The following is a 15304-nucleotide window of genomic DNA, read 5'->3' on the forward strand; positions in this document are numbered from 1 at the left end:
TTTCTGAAAGTGAGGGATACAGAAAGTTAACAGACTCATTGCTTGGTGCTGAGGTCACCTGCTTCATAACAGACTAAAATAGAAGAGAACAAGTGTTAGGAATTCATTCTGCCTTCCCAGTGCTTTTGTAGTTTTATTTTTAGAGCTCTGCCAACAGTAGTTGGAGCATTGTTTGCCCTTCTGCGCCTGCTCAGTCAGACTCAGCCTCTCTCTTGCAGTCTTTGCCTCCCTCGACAGGTGTAAGGGGCTTCCTAAATGTTGCAGACCAGTCACCTGTCGTCAGCCACCCTGAGGTAGCTTGCTTCTTCACTCATTGAGCTCGTTAAGAGAGGTAATTTTTATCTGACTGTTAACATGCATTACTTTTTTCTTAAGGCTGAGGTAATCACAATAAGAGAGTGTTGGATAGATAGTGGTGCAAGAGTGGTGGAAAAATACTTAATAAAGAGTATGTGTTTCAAATACTTAAATATTTAAAACCCAGGAAACAATAGTGAGCAGAAGAGATCTTAGTGACTTTCTCAGAAACTGTTAGCAATTCATGTTGTTCATTGAAATTAAGCGTGATTCAGTGGTTTTAAGCACATATGCATATTTGAATTACCTGGGAAGTTTTCAAAAAACCATTATTTAGTTCCTGTCCTAGAGACTATAATAATTGGCTTGGTATTGGTATTAAAAAGATTTTTTTTCCCCAGATGATTTTATGGTATAGCCAGTGTTGAGGGCTACTGACTTAGAGAACTCAGCAATTAGTTTGCTTTTGCCAACGTCTACATCATCTTGGGTACCATACTTCAATATGTCAGTGTCCTGTATTAAGGACTATTAGAAGAAATAACATTTTAAGACTGGAGAGCTGTGTAAGTTGCGTTCAGAATTACATGCGACCATTTATATTTGGCTTGCATGATTTATAGAAAATAACATTTTTAAATGTACTAGCATTAATTAAAAAAGAGCACAATGCTTTCATTATCTGATCATCTACATATAATGGTCATTCAAATATTTGTTGAATACCTACTATGTAGAAAACACTGATGGAAAGCCTAAAGAATCTGGCATTGTTTTGTTGTGAAAGAATTTGTGATCTGGTGAACTAATAAGTATAACTTGAGAAGTAATTAACATTCCAAAGCTATGTGTGCTTTACCACAGTGTACAGTAGTGCTACAGTGAACGCAGAAAGCGTAACAACTCTGGGCGTATGCTGTCGTGGAGAGGGAGAGAGTTCATAGAAGGTATGACACTTGCAGCGTTTACCAAGTTGCTCGTTTGCAGTCCTCCCCATTACAGCTTTTCTTTCAAAGCCTCAGAGACTGAGAGGGAACTTTTTGTCGGTGGCTTAAAGTTCTGAGATCAGATCACTAATTTAGACCTATCTGTTCTTCCCTTATAGATAATTATTTTCTTACTGAATAACAACATTATCTTGGGCCCACCCTTAACTGGCTGATTACCAGTTGTGTTTACATCTGCTTGGTGCTTGAATATGATGCTTATGTAAGACCAGAGTAGCTTTTGAGCTGGCCTCACAGAATGAACAGAGTTTAGGTGTCAGTAATAGTAGGTCGAATTCTCTGTTTCAGCTATCAGGAGGAACATACTAAACAAAGGTTAAGAGTCTATAATCTGATTGAGAAAGAAACTCTACTGCAGTAGAAGCCAGAGTTCATACAGTTCTTCCTTCCTGTGCCCTATCTGGTAAGTGTATTATGATTATTATGTTTTGTTTACAACTTCTGCCAGGTAGTAATTGCTTTTATTTAGGACAGTGTGAAGTTCAAAGAGTTTATAATATCGTACATCAGTAAGCCATCAAGTCAAGACTCACACACAACTCAGTAACCATTCTGATATCAAAAGCAGTGCCTTTCTACTCTGCCGTGTTGCCTTCTAGAAAGGATTAATGAGCAGAGACAGAAGGAAAGTACCAGGGAGAGACTGGGTTGTGGAATGCCTTTGATGGATTTCATCCAGATGGAAGTAGGTAGCCACTGAAAATTTTTGAAGTGGGAATATGTTTTAGGTATTTTAGGTGGCTTATCTGGCAAGAATGTATAGGTTATATTAGTTCAATAAAAATGCTTATTCATTCAAAACCTGTTCTAGTGAATACATATTATGTTCTACACTGTAGTCTCTGGGAATGGAGTTGCATTAGTGAGTGCTTTTAATCCTGAACTCTCTATATAATATACTGTGCTACACACTTTGGAGAGAAAGAGAACTATGACACAGCATCTACCCTTTACATGTCTTATGATTGAACTAGCCTGTTGGATAATTGGGTCCTTGTTGGTGTTTTTGTGTGCCCAGTTGCAACAATGATGGCTTCTAGGAGAGGAAGGTGAAACAGGGATCACCAGGCTTTTGAAGTGGTCTGGATGGTTTCAACTCAAGCGGTTAAAGAAATGGAAGTATGGAAAGAAGAGATAGCTGTAAGAGTAGGCAGAATTTAGCTACATGATACATATGTGAAAAGTAGGGACAATCAGAGGCAGTGTCAGTAGGGTTGGTCTGGGTAACATTTTTAAAGTTTCCCGTCTACTCACATAAAGCTGCCAAAATAGAGGAGCGGGCATTTAAAATGTTTCTCTGCTGTCTGCTTTGTTTCTTTGAACCTTTATGTTTTATTTCAAACAAACTTCTTAAAAGTTCTGTCACCATGAATTAATACGCAGCAGGCTGTGACCTCGTGTATCTATGCTGTGCTCAGTCGTGTCCGACTCTTTGGGAGCTCGTGGACTGTAGCTCGCCAGGCTCCTCAGGCCATGGGATTTCCCAGGCGAGAATGCTAAAATGGGTTGCCATTTCCTACTCCAGGGGACCTTCCTGACCCAGGGACTGAACCCAGGTCTCCTACTTTGCCGGCAGATTCTTCACCACTGTGCCACCAGGGAAGCCCTAGTGTTCCAAATATTATCAATTTTTGACTTTCAGCTTGGAAATAAGTTCATCTTATGTTATATAACTTTCTCTTTATGAAATGTGTGACATGTAAGGCTATGAGAGATACCACTCCTTGCATGTTTCTTTATACCAAAAGAGAATTCACAGTTTGACATGTTGTGTTAAGAAATATTATATTAAGCAAGAGAAAATTTATGTATTAAATTGTATAATATTCTTCCTGCAAAGATCTAATAAGTCACTAAATTTGGCCAACATGTTTTTTGAACTGTCTTTCTTGGTGGCAGATACTCTTTCAAGAAAAACTATGTAAATACCATTAGGTGTCAATATTATGTCTAGAGTACAGAGTAAAATTACTTCATTGTAGCGTTAAACCCTCTTCCTGGTCTTCCTTAGTACAAGCTCTGACCTAGTCTATGTGTAAGTAGAGGCAAGAAACTGGTTGAAACCCTATGGACACCACACATTATCTATAGCGTAGACATAAAAAACTATCATGTTCATAATAATTATTGCTATTTCTCAACTTTATGTTAGTGTTGGTGTTCTCAATAGATATTTGGACATGTGCCATTCCTTTTTGTTAAAAAGAACCCTGATTCAAAATTCTAGCAGCAAGCTCTTAGTTTTTTTTTTTTGGCCAATGTGGAGATTATCAAGAAAAACTTAGTTAATAAGTATATTAAAATAGCAGTACTTTTCCAATATTTGGGACATAGAGGAATGTATATTTTATGGAGGTACAGAAATATGAGACATTTTGCGTATGCATGTTTTATTTATCTAGTGATATGAAAAACTCTCACTGAAGTAAAACTACATTAATAGGGATGTCAAATTCATTTCCCATTGCCTCTTCACATTTCAAATACATTTTCATAGCTCTAGAAAAGTAAGCTCACACACCTAGTGTGCGTGTTCTTTGTGTTCACACTACTTACGGTGGTAGGCAGATCCCTCAGAAAAGAACGAAGAATTGGAGACAACTGTCAGGCAGCTATTAAATTAAGCTGTGGTAGTTTTCTGTCTGTGCCAATCACATTCTTCAATTTGGCAGAATACTTTTACCATTAACATATCTGCCTTATTGGACTCCTTATAATATTTTTAGAGGAGTTCAGTTCAGTTGCTCAGTTGTGTCTGACTTCTTTGCGACCCCACGAACTGCAGCACACTAGGCCTCCCTGTCCATCACCAACTCCCAGAGTGTACCCAAACCCATGTCCATTGAGTCGGTGATACCATCCAATCATCTCGTCCTCTGTTGTCTCCTTCTCATCCTGCCCTCAATCTTTCCCAGCATCAGGGTCTTTTCAAATGAGTCAGCTCTTTGCATCAGGTGGCCAAAATATTGGAGTTTCAGCTTCAGCATCAGTCTTCCAATGAACATTCAGGACTGATCTCCTTTAGGATGGACTGGTTGGATCTCCTTGCAGTCCAAGGGACACGCAAGAGTCTTCTCCAACACCACAGTTCAAAAGCATCAATTCTTCGGTGGTCCGCTTTCTTCACAGTCCAACTCTCACATCCATACATGACTACTGGAAAAAACAGCCTTGACTAGATGGACCTTTGTGGACAAAGTAATGTCTCTGCTTTTTAATATGCTGTCAAGGTTGGTCATAACTTTCCTTCCAAGGAGTAAGCGTGTTTTGATTTAATGGCTGCAGTCACTATCTGCAGTGATTTTGGAGCCCCCCAAAAATAAAGTCTGACACTGTTTCCACTGTTTCCCCATCTATTTCCCATGAAGTGATGGGACCAGATGCCATGATCTTCGTTTTCTGAATGTTGAGCTTTAAGCCAACTTTTTCACTCTCCTCTTTTACTTTCATCAAGAGGCTTTTTAGTTCCTCTTCACTTTCTGCCATAAGGGTGGTGTCATCTGCGTATCTGAGGTTATTGATATTTCTCCCGGCAATAGTAAATAGAATATGTGATTGTTGACATTAGTTTATATATATATATATATATATGGACCTATCATTTGAAATTGCTTAAACATAACCATTAATTCATTATAATTACTGAAAAAAGTTTAAAACTGATTAGCTGGTGAGGTTGTAAAGAAAGTGGAAAGTCTAAAATTAACCAAGTAGAGATGGGGAAAAAAGCTTCCAAGATTAAAATAGGTAAGGATTTACAGAAAAGAAAAGCAATGTGTTGAACACTAAATCTATGATTTCTGAGCTAGGTTTTCTCCAAAATGAGAATTTTTATAAAAGATTTTATGTTTTAGAGTCCTGGAAAAGGAAATGGCAGCCTACTCCAGTGATCTTGCCTGGAGAATCCCATGGACAGAGGAGCTTGGGGGGCTGCAGTCCATAGGGTCACGGAGAGTCAGACACGACTGAGCGACTACACTACACTTTAGAGTAGCTTTATGTTCACAGCAAAATTGAGAAGAGAGTAGTACATTGATTTCCCACATCCCTCCTGGCTCCACATGTGCACAGCTGCAGTGTCTGCATCCTTTTCCTTTTACATAAAGCACAAGAATCCAGACTGTTGCCCAAAGATTGAGGATGTGATGCTCTGTGATGTTAGTTTGGGGGGTATCTTCCAACCAACACCATTCAAACTCCAGTCCCTACACTTGAAAAATGGTTCCATTTGTGGACTAGATAATTTGTGCTGTATGATACATGCTGAGCCATGTTCTTTGGAATCCCCTTCTACATTCTGCCTACAACATTGCTACTGGCCCACCAGCCACAGTGTGAATTCCTAGACTTCATCCATTATTTTCCTACTGACCAGCTTCTATATTTTATCCAGATTTTATTTTTTGGCTTTTTTAGGGGGTGGGCAGGAATGTTGTATTGCCTTTACTGATAAATAATTTCCCCAATTTTAGAAATATGATTTTGTTCACCTGATCTGTACATCTGAATTTTTATGGTGGTTTTAAACCTTGATTCTATGTCTTCAGATCATTCTGCTGAATTTTAATATACAATTTTATATTTTAATTTTAATATATTTAAAAGTAACATGTATTAATGGTCTATTATTTTCATGTTACTATTATCATATTTAGACATACATCTTTATTTTTAAATTGAGAACACTTATTGTATTTCAGCATTAGTCATATTTTATGTTTGAAATCCCCATGAAAAGTGACATGAAATGACCAGTCAGATAATCATAAAATGGTAAAGAGAAAGTTAATTTTTTTTGCTAATCTTCTACAAAATTTATGATAATACCAATAGAATTTTATTTAACCAGTTTTGAAAGACTATAGCTCCATGAGAGTAACTCTCAAAAACAGCTAAGTCAGGAAAGGAGAGTACCTTGGATGCTTTGGATTTTTCTATTTAAATCTCCACTCACTGCCTCAAGTAAATATAGATTTAGTATCTGAGTGACAGCAACAAATGCTGAAACCTAACCCTAAATTCTCAGTGCTCCAGTGGACCATATTTGGCAAATCACTGCACTCTCTGGACTTTACTGATCTAGCAAATATCTTTTCTGTTGACACCAGAGGGAGAAACTATATGAGACATAGGGCACACAGGCTCCTGGTTTTCTTTTCTGAGTGTAAAATTAGAGGGTGAGAAATAATGAAGTAGTGTTAAAGTTATCTTGTGGTGCAAATGCAGAATTAAAGTTTGGCTTTAATCGAAAGTTCTATGATACATACAAAAGCAAGCATACAGGAAATATAATAAAATTTATTCCCCTATGATTGAACTTGATTTGGAATTTGAGCCTTAAGAATAATGATAGAGAAGCTAGTTACTTATAACTGACCTCAACCAATTTGAACCCATTTGAACCAGGGCTGGCAGTTTAAGATCCGAGGATGGCTTAGGTAGTTCCTCCGGCTTTGGAAAGGAAGGTTTTGTCTAACATTCTGTGAAGTGACACGAGTTTGGCCTCTGTCCCTGCTGCAGATGCTTAGATATGCATGTCCCCCCACATGTCTCTGTGTGTCCTCCTTATTGCAACCCCGAGGTTCCTTCAGGTCACTGGCCTCAGCCACCTTCACATCTCTCTTGGCCAGGGTTTCAAGAACTTAGAACTCTCATCCAAGAATTTGACTCTTTTCTTTCATCTTTGTACTTTGGTGTCCTCCTTTGGCTACTGACTCAGTGTAGGGGTTGGGAGTGGAGGGTAGAGAAAGGGGGAAGAAAGTGAATTCAGTTCACTGCAGTAGGTTTTATCCCTTTAGTGGTTTAGTCACTAAGTCGTGTAAGACTCTTGCCATCCATGGACTGTAGCGTGCCAGGCTCCTCTGTCCATGGGATTATCCAGGGAAGAATACTGAAGTGGGTTGCCATTTCCTTCTCCAGGGTATCTTCCAGACCCAGAAATTGAACCCGAGTCTCCTGCATTGCAGGCAGATTCTTTACCGACTAAACTATGAGGGAAATCCCCCTCCCCTTTTTAATTCCTTTGCACATATTAAAAATTATTCTGTATTTACAGTTTTAATATATTTTCCTCGTAGAGTTGGAATATTTCTATTGTCATTACATTTGGTAAAGGAGTATAGTTGAATTTGGGTGATGCTGGAACCTTAATCGATCCTTAAAAAGCCTGTAAATCATAGATAAATAACTTTTTCTTCAATGTGATGTTTGAAAAATATTCTCTCTTCAGTTCAGTTGCTCAGTCATGTCCAGTTCTTTGTGACCCCATGGACTGCAGCACGCCAGAATTCCCTGTCCATCACCAACTCCCAGAGCTTACTCAAACTCATGTCCATCGAGTCGATGATGCCAGCCAACCATCTCATCTTCTGTTGTCCCTTCTCCTCCCACCTTCAATCTTTCCCAGCATCAGGGTCTTTTCAAATGAATCAGTTCTTTGCATCAGGTGGCCAAAGTATTGGAGCTTCAGCATCATTCCTTCCAATGAATATTTAGGACTGATTTCCTTTAGGATGGGCTGGTTGGATCTCCTTGTTGTCCAAGGGACTCTCAAGAATCTTCTCCAACACTACAGTTCAAAAGCATCAATTCTTCAGCACTCAGCTTTCTTTATAGTCCAGTACTCAGATCCATAGGGATGTGAGATTCTCCCTTAAGGAAATGGAATAATAAGAACCACTGTCAGCTTTGGAAGGCAATTGAGCAGGACACTGGAAATACTTCCTCCTCATTCATTCCAGTTTTCCCCCACTCTGTGGCATCTACATAGCTTAGGTCAGCCCTCATTCCATGCTATTCAGTGTAATCCCATCCCTGTGACAGTGGTGGGAATGATAGAGCTGGTTAGAATGATGTTTAAGACTATTTTCAGTAAGTAAGAGAGAAAATATTTCTCTTCTATGCTGATTTTGTGGTCTGCATAGTAAGTGAATGAATGTTTTATATATCTTTTATTTTAATGCCTAACATAAAAGCTAGTGTATCTTAGGTACCAAAAAACAGTTGCCTGAATAAATGAATGAGTGATGCTATAAACCTGAAAATTGGAAGAATGTGATTTAAATACAGAAGGTTCAGTTCAGTTCAGTTGAGTCACTCAGTCGTGTCTGACTCTTTATGACCCCATGAATCGCAGCACGCCAGGCCTCCCTGTCCATCACCAGCTCCCGGAGTTCACTCAGACTCACGTCCATCGAGTCCATGATGCCATCCAGCCATCTCATCCTGGGTTGTCCCTTTCTCCTCCTGCCCCCAATCCCTCCCAGCATCAGAGTCTTTTCCAGTGAGTCAGCTCTTCTCATGAGGTGTCGATCATAGTTTAGGTGCATTTAGCTTTAGAGAACGTGGATGTGAATTGTAATGGTAACTCTTCAGTGCCTTATTCTGGGCTTTTTTTTTTTTTTTTTTGTCTTTTTTTGAGATGGAGGGTACAAAATAGAAAGAAAAGGTGAGTGGGAGATAGAGCGTTTGGTTTTTACCCATTTACAAATAAAACTGTTACATAAAAGTTTTACTAGTTTATAAAAGGGAATTGTAAACCTAAACTTGTTCTACTATTAAGAGCATTTTTTTTCCTAAATTATTTTACTATCTGGTGGAAAAGTTAAGTTCCTACATAGCTATTTAAAACATAAAGCATTCTTAAATCACAATGGAGACAAACAGAATTGAGTGGAAGCAAGAGAGCCTATTCATGTTGATTATGACTTTTATGAGATGGAAAACTTTACTCAATTTCATAATAGTCATAGTCCAGTAAGATTTTGGTGACTGACCATATTGGTCTGAGTTGAATGGGTGACTTAATTGTAGAAGGTTCTCTGTTCCAATATCAAAATAACTCCTAGTTGATAATTCAGAACAGAAGGATGAACAAAACAAGGAAGAAGAAAAGAAGCAAAAATGGATGAAAGGGAGGGAGGATAGAAGTAAAGAAGGAAAGAGACAAACTACTTTGATTTTTCAGTGAAACCTCACTCAGAAATGAGTAAAGCAATCTAAAATGTTATTCCTTTTATTCATTGTGTCTAATAGCATATTGCATCTCTGGGTATAGTACCGTAATGTGAATAGATAAGTACACACACATGTGTACACATGCATATATTTATGTAATAGTTCAACGCATAGTACATAATAAAGAATTAAAACATACAGACTCTGACTTGAAAACTCCATTGTTGAAATAAGTGTCTGTAAATGGAATAATGTTTGTACTGTGGCAAAGACAGTTCAACTGTAGGAGTGGAAAACCAGCTGATTCGCTGGACTAAAAATCAAGAGGAGATCTTGATCCTTTTCTCCCAGCTCAGTATTCTTTCTTCTTTACTGTCTGTAAGTCTCTCTCCTAAGTATTTATTAGGTCTGGGGCTCTAAGGCTGCTGAATCTTTCTTTCTTGTATGTTGATAGTTGTGGTTTAACCTGAGTTTCCTATAGACTCAATGATCAATGGATGACATTAGGTAGAAAAGCAGTTGGAGGCAGCCTGTTTATGAGGCCTGGCCTTGGGCAGCTCTCATCACCTGTCCAATCCTGTCCCTCTGGTGTCTCTTTCACATACTCATGTCTATTGGCTGTTAGTACATTTTATTCCCAGCATTAGCCTACTCTTTCCCACTTTTATCATCTAATAAGAAACATCTCATCTTTCAAGACCCTGTTTTGTCTTGAAAGTGAATCTTGACTCCACTACTGTATTACTTTGGTAAGTTGTTTAACCTCTGTGTGTCTCATCCGTATAAGCCCCTGTCACAGACACAGCAATGCTGATTAAATGAAGTCATATGGGCTTAGTACATTCTATAATATGGCAATATATGTTCAGTACATTTGGCAATCAGAGGAAAATTTGTTGCTGCCTACAATACTAATATTGCCCTTTCATTGTCAGATACCTCATTATAACTACATTATATTGTTATCACTCCCTTGCCCTGTATTTCTTGCACGAGTTTGTGGGCTCCATCAGCACAGATGTTTGCATTTTCAAATGCTCAATTCTATGCAAAATGAATATTGTTATTAAGAATGATCACTTACAATCTAAAATACTCCCATAAACATAAATATATAAAGTCTGTAAATATATTCACTATACTTCCCTCATGCCTTTTCTCCTTTGGTAATCATAAGTTTGTCTTCTTTGTTTGGGGGCCTATTTATACTTTGCAAAAAATTTATATCATTTTTTTAGATTCCATGTGCAAGTGATACGATTCCTTCATTTTTGAATATGTAAAGTAGCAAGATAGCTGCCAGGAAAACCAAACTTCAGAACAATAGTGAGTTTTACATAAAAGGTTCTACACAGTGAACACAATTGAAGGGCAGTATTACAAATGGAGGAGGGTAGTTCTTGCCTGGAGAATCCCCGTGGACAGAGGAGCCTGGCTAGCTACAGTCCATGGGGTTGCAAAAGGTCGGACACTACCAAGGGAATAAGAACACATGCACATATTACAAATTGAGGAATAATTATTCAGAAGTAAAGGAGTAGCACGTACACGGAATCCCTAGGGAAGAAGTATATTGTGTAGCCACTAAGTGGTGAATCAGCCCTGAGAAGTGCTAATATGAAAGAAATATTAGCTGATTTAAGATTATCCAAATATCTTCATCTTTATAAAGACCTAGATTATGGAACTTATATAGTTATACCTAGCACTCTGCATTGCTTAAAAATTGTATAGAACTTGAAAGTGGGAAAGAAAAAACTTGGAGAGTGAGGGAGCAATATGGCAGTTCAGAAGGTAGTATTAACTCAGAAATAATGGTTACTAAAACTTGAGTTTGGGTTAAGGAGTTAAGGGCAGAGTATTTCATTTTGAATTGTACATAGGCAAAGTTTAATAATTACCAAAGTAATAGAGTATATTAGGAAGTCCAAATAATTCTGTAGTTCTGTGAGGGGAAAATGATAAAGAACGCTGCATTCTTCAGTTTGCATAGCATTTTTACATTTATCTTACTTAAGCCTATCAAACAAATGCCAGGAATATATGTTATGCCCATTATTTATTTATTTATTTTTAAATACATCGATGGAGACTCAGAGTAGTTAGAGTCATCTGCTTCACTCTAATTGCAACTTTCTTTCTGTTATAGAATATTTCTTTAGGCTGAGAAAATATGCTCTTACTACGAAATGCTGACCAAAGTGTGAAATGTTGTATTGTAAGTAGAGATAGATATGCGTGCTATTCTAACTTCCTTTAGAGTATAAATGAACTCATATAAACTATTAATTGTAATCAACTATTTATATCAATGACTGTTACAATATTCAGTTTAGTTCCTCAAACACTTTTAGAGTTAGTATTTTCACCTTGCCTGCTTTTTGAGTTTTGTGCTTAGAGGTTTTCTTTTTTAAAAAAATGTAACTGTATTACAATTGAACTACTCCTTATATAGTATTAAATGGAAAAATATAAAATCTGAAAAGTAGAGTGCCATGTCCGAGCCCTGGCCAGTGTGCTGTTAAAGTCCAAAGCAGTAAAGTCCATGGTATGAGGAAATGAGTCCCAGAATCAAATTGATAGACATTGCCCTTGTCACTTACCTGGTGTTCATTGCTGGGCAAATATCATTTAAGTTCTCTGTAGCTCAGTTTACTCAGCCAGATTGTGTAATCTATCAGAGTTATGTTTTATGTTTTTTGTTCAATATTGTATTCTGAATGTCTAGAGTAGTGTCCTATGTGTAATAAACATTCAATAAGTATTTTTAAAAATAGATTTACAAAGGACTGACTATATTATCTACTCGTAGGTTGCTTTGAAAGTAGGCCATTTACCATTTACCATAACTTTTGGCAAATAGGAGATGCCTTCTCTTCTTTCTGCTATGCTTATCATCATTATCATTATTAGTGTCTATATTGTGGCTGAGGGTGAAGGAGGTTTAAAAGACAAGACATTGTTGTTCTAAATAAGAGAGCCGGTGTATAGGGTAAGGACTCCATTCTGGTAAAGTATCTGGTGATTGATTCTATTTAGTTAAACAGAGAGGAAGGTGATGGCTTTATGTAAGTCCTGACTAGTAAAGGTTTCAAGTGGCCTTGACCCTCTTGGTTTCTTCTTCTGTTCTAGTTATCCCTTTTCATCTCCTTTCGCAGATAATCCGTCTTTGATTCTTTTACTTCTGATGGTTGGGTTTTATCAAGTATTAGACTTGGAGCGTAAATCATTGGTGTCGTGGCTCTATTTTCCTCTTCCCTATCACGTTGTCTTCTCCTCATGCTTTTATAAGCAATAGCTGTAGCTAATTACATTAGTGACTAGTGTGTAATTTTCTTCTCCCAAATGTAAAATTAATTTGGAAGGTCATGGGTCTAGTCCAATATTATAAGGGCTTAGGAACTTTTTATAATATACTAAATGTTAATAGCTTGATATATTTGTCATTTTTTTGGGAGAAATCTCCTTTTTTAAAATAATAGGAAGTATTCTAGGAAAACAAGCACAAATAAGCCAACAACCAACAAGCAAAACCAAACAAGCCCCTAAAATCCCCCAGATATTTGTTATGCCTGTTGCTTTTTTGCGAGTGGTCTCCTATTCCATGTTCTCTATGCAGGATACACTGCTTTCACAAAAGGGTCTGTGAAGCGAACTAGCTGACAAGTGATTGATTACTGATAGCCTGACACTCGAGCGCCCTTATCTATCATGATAGATTTCAGCATGGAAAATTTAGTTTTATTTTTTCCCTTCCTTTCTTTCCTTTTTTACTTCCTATCTTCCTTTCTTCTAGTTTTCTTCATCCTCCCTCCCTCCCTTCCTTCTTTCTATTCTTTTAAACTATAAAGAGGATTGAAGGTTATGATAAAATCACTAAGTTCTTACTTAAATTCAGGTAGATGTATTCTCTAGAGCAACAGTCCCCAACTTTTTTGACACCAGGGACCAGTTTCTTGGAAGACAATTTTTCCATGGATGGAGTTAGGGAGGGGTCATTTTGAGATGAGTTAAATGCATTACGTTTTTTGTACACTTTATTTCTATTACTATTATTACATTAGCTCCACTTCAGATCATCTAACATTAGATCCTGGAGGTTGGGAACCCCTGCTCTAAAGCCCACATCAAATCCTCTCATCATCCATTTCATCTCAGAGTTAATCAAACCCTCCTCTAGGTCATGTTGCACTTGTACTTGCCTTTATTGATGTACTTCTATACTTAATTTATTTTAATATATTTTCTCTGTTATCTGAGTAAAAATGAAATCTTTTTTATTGCCATTCCTCATATTGTATACTTGGCACTCACCAAAGGCTCAGTAGATGTTTATGTTTTACTTCTGACCTTTAGCAGAATTTTTTTCACTTCTCATTCTAAGTTTGTTCTTTCTGCTATTTTCCCACTGGTATTGCATTAGGGGTGTACAAGATTATCTGTAAATAAAATATGAAAGTTATATGTACACACACACATGTACATATATCAGCAAGTCAGGTATCTAGTTATTTTCTGTTTATATGATGATTTTACATTTTAGAATATCAAGAATAAATAGTTGTTTACAATTTTTTTTTTAGTCTTTATGTCAGACACAAGTGAAAGTTTTAGTGTAAATGTGCATGTGTGCTAAATTACTTCAGTCATTTCCGACTCTTTGAGACCGTACGGACCATAGCCTGCCAGGCTCTTCTGTCCCTGGGATTCTCCAGGTAAGAATATTAGAATGGGTTGCCGTGCCCTCTTCCAGGGTATCTTCCTGACCCAGAGATCGAAGCTGCCATCTCTTACATCTCATACTTTGGCAAGCGAGGCGGGTTCTTTACCATTAGCACCACACATTGCAACATTTGGTGGCTATGCCTAAGATAGATCATTTATTATTAGGTATTCTGATAAATGGATTTTATGTGTTGGAAAAGTTTTTTCAAGTTTTTATTTTTTATATTAAAATAATTTAAGAACGAACAGAAAGTACATCTTTTTTGGTTGCTTATTACATTGAAATAAAATACTCAAATGATTAAGTTAAAAAATTTTTTTTTAATTTACTTATTTTTTATATTATATATTTTGACTCTGGTGGGTCTTCTTTGTTGCTACACACAACAAAGTTTCTGTAGTTGCCAAGAGTAGGGGCTACTTTTCATCGTGGTGCTCGGGCTTTTCACTGTGGTGGCTTCGCTTGTGAAGCACAGGCTCTAGGCACGTAGACTTCAGTAGCTGAAGCACATGGGCTCAGTAGTTGCGGCTCCTGGGCTCTAAAGAGGAGGCTCAGTAGTTGTGGCGCATGTTCTTAGGTGCCCTGAGGCATGTGGAATCTTCTAGGAAGAAACTGTGTCCTTCTCATTGCAGGGTGGATTCTTAACCACTGGAACATGAGGGAATCATTAAGTTTTATTTTTAAATCCATTTTCTAATGTAAATATATATCCTATTAGCCTCTCTTTTTATTTGTCTATATTTTTGTTAATGTAGATACAGTACTATTATTTGAGTTGATTGTATAACGAGCACATCTGTGTAGCATTTAGCTTGGATTATACGTATACTTTCCATGTAAGAACATATGCAGCATTATTCTTACTGTAAGAAATAGCATTTCCCTATTGCATAAAAATAGTGCATCTCCATATATAGGTAAAAATTCTACATGCAGATGCTGTTTCAAGGTGATTCAAGAATTACTGCCCTTTGCTTCTTTTGTAGGCTGTCGTTTTATTGTATTTGAATCTTTCACCACTGAGCTTGAAGACTGCTTACAACTTTATATTTACAAAATTCATGAAAATTATTGATAATACAATCAAATTGTTATCACTCCTAGAATATTTATTACTTGGATAGGGGGAACACTATGCTTCAAAATGAAAGATAATAAATTTATTTCCTATCTTTGCTCTTTCCTGATGACTTATAGAGACACTTGAACCTTTACATCTAAGGGGCAGTATTTATAATCAGAATTTTTGCACTGATATGGGATAGAACCCAGTGATGATCTTCTTTTTCTCTGAGGTACTTATTGTTAAAAAATATTG

The 15304-nt window shown here is 37.2% G+C and overlaps 1 protein-coding gene across 22 annotated transcripts in view; it reads left to right on the forward strand.

The window, feature by feature from the left end:
* Positions 1–15304, forward strand: part of CACNA2D1 (calcium voltage-gated channel auxiliary subunit alpha2delta 1) — a 540433-nt gene that overhangs the window by 35695 nt on the left and 489434 nt on the right. For 6 of the 22 annotated variants that reach the window (XM_060414590.1, XM_060414595.1, XM_060414599.1 and 3 more), the window contains exons 1-2: positions 215–331; positions 1593–1707. The exons of 10 other annotated variants lie outside the window; for them this stretch is intronic. The gene's annotated coding sequence lies outside the window, so the exon portion shown is untranslated. Of the gene's footprint in view, positions 1–214; positions 1708–15304 lie in introns of those variants that run through there. 6 more of the 22 variants (XM_060414592.1, XM_060414597.1, XM_060414601.1 and 3 more) reach the window with 5 other exon arrangements.

This window comes from Ovis aries, chromosome 4, assembly GCF_016772045.2.
Source record: "Ovis aries strain OAR_USU_Benz2616 breed Rambouillet chromosome 4, ARS-UI_Ramb_v3.0, whole genome shotgun sequence".
NCBI classification, from domain to species: domain Eukaryota; kingdom Metazoa; phylum Chordata; class Mammalia; order Artiodactyla; family Bovidae; genus Ovis; species Ovis aries.